General features: G+C 34.6%; 1 pseudogene; it reads right to left on the reverse strand.

Moving 5' to 3' along the window:
- Positions 1–777: 777 nt before the first annotated feature.
- LOC119510841 lies at positions 778–1560 on the reverse strand (annotated as a pseudogene).
- Positions 1561–1918: the final 358 nt, after the last annotated feature.

Below are 1918 nucleotides of genomic sequence, written 5' to 3' on the forward strand. Positions count from 1 at the left end.
ATAATTCAGCTGTCTTCTATCAAGCCAAACATTAAAGAGATTTGAAAAGATGTAAAATAATGCCACTCTTATCACTAAGTTTTTGTGGAAAATATAGTTATTTTTCAAAATTGTATTAAAATATAATGTGTTTCTCATTTTAAAATATATTAATAAATGTTTTATTTTCTTGCATTTAATGTCTAATATCATAGCCATCAATAAATACAACCCACTTAAAAGAAAGCTCTTTGGATGTCCTCAAAAATTTTTAAGAGTCTAAATGTGTCCTGAAACTAAAAAAATTTGAGAATTATTGTTCTATGGAAATTGTTTCATTTAACTTTTCTCTCTCTAACAAGGACATTTTTTGGTAAATTGCATTTTCTAGGAAATTATGGATTTCAGCTATATTTGCAAATCTATTTGCAAAGAGTTGTGCAAAGTAATCTTATTTTTAAAATTTCCTCTTTTCCAATGGTTATTTTGTTCCTGCCATTTGTTTTGTGTATTTTGCCTCCTCCCTTTTTTCTTCATTAGTTTAACCAGTGGGTTATATATTTTGTTGATTTTTCAAAGAAGCAGCATTTGGATACATTTACTATTTTTGCTACTTTTCTGCTTTTTTCAAATTGTAAGTTGTTAATTGTAAGATAATTTACAATTATCTTGCTGTCTTTGGCAATTTAAATGATAGACCAACAATTAATTCTAACAAGGACAGCAGTAAGCTAAACAAAATCAGCTAGCTTAATGCCTCTTCTTTACTTCTTGTCTCAGGACGAAACTTGATTTTCATTAATCCAGAACCTCACCACCAGAGATGAATTCAATCTACTCTTTTGTGATGATAGCTTGGTGGGTGTGATTGAATGTCAAAATTTGTTAATCATCTTCAGAAACAGAGCCGTCAACCTTGCACTTTGCCCACTAGCGGTAGTTTCCTTTAGGGAGTAATAGATGGTGTGTACCAGACTGTATTCTTGGTAATTTTGCAGCATGTCAGCATCAAAATTATCATAGATACTCATGCTTTCAGAACTTGCATGGGCTTTTCATGACTTACAGGAGACAACAGACCTGAACTATTAAAGATGAGAGACCCTTCATCAAATTCACATCCAGAATTTAATAATTCAAGGTCAATGACTGAAACATTTCCAAAAGTAAGGGGTTTTCCTTTCCCACTTCTTTGAGTGTCACTAAAAACTGTTCAGAATGAGTCCTATAAAATATGCCCCTGATTTTAAAAGTAATAATTTTTTTCTGGCTGCTCTGAGTGGGGCCACCTCATTTTTCATCTGTTTAGTACCTCAGGGGTATACCACAAAATCCTCAATCTGTGGATACAATAACAAGATGTTTCTCCTTGTCCTCAGACACCCTAATATCAGGTTTTCCATACAGATCCAAAGATCATTTTCTGTGTACTCAAGCTAATTTCAGCACCCTCTCAGCTTGGGCATATTTTGCGGCTGCTACCATTTTCATAGACTGGGTAATTTCCTGGATGTTTTTGTTTAGTCACCTGGTAATATTTTTCAAAGTTGCCATACTTCAAACTTGGATCCATTGCAGTTGCAAGGCCAAACCTAGACTCAGGTGAGATTTGCTGGGAGAACATGGTAATACCTGCCTTGCTATATTTTCTACTTTTTAATTTATTAATTTCTGCCTTAATAATTCCACTTTTGGCATGATGGGTTAAACCCACGATGGTGATTTGGACTGTGTACCCCAGAAAAACATGTTCTTAAATGTGATCCATTCCTGCAGGTGTGAACCCTTGTAAATAAGATCTTTTGATAAGATTACTTCAGATAAGGTGTGGCCCAGGATGGGTCTTAATCCTATTACTGAAGGCCTTAGAGGGAAGGTCACAGAGAGAGAAAAAAGCCACAGAGGGAGCAGCCAGAAGTGAAAGTCAACAGAAGCTGGA

This window comes from Choloepus didactylus, chromosome 15 (assembly GCF_015220235.1).
Source record: "Choloepus didactylus isolate mChoDid1 chromosome 15, mChoDid1.pri, whole genome shotgun sequence".
Taxonomy (NCBI): domain Eukaryota; kingdom Metazoa; phylum Chordata; class Mammalia; order Pilosa; family Megalonychidae; genus Choloepus; species Choloepus didactylus.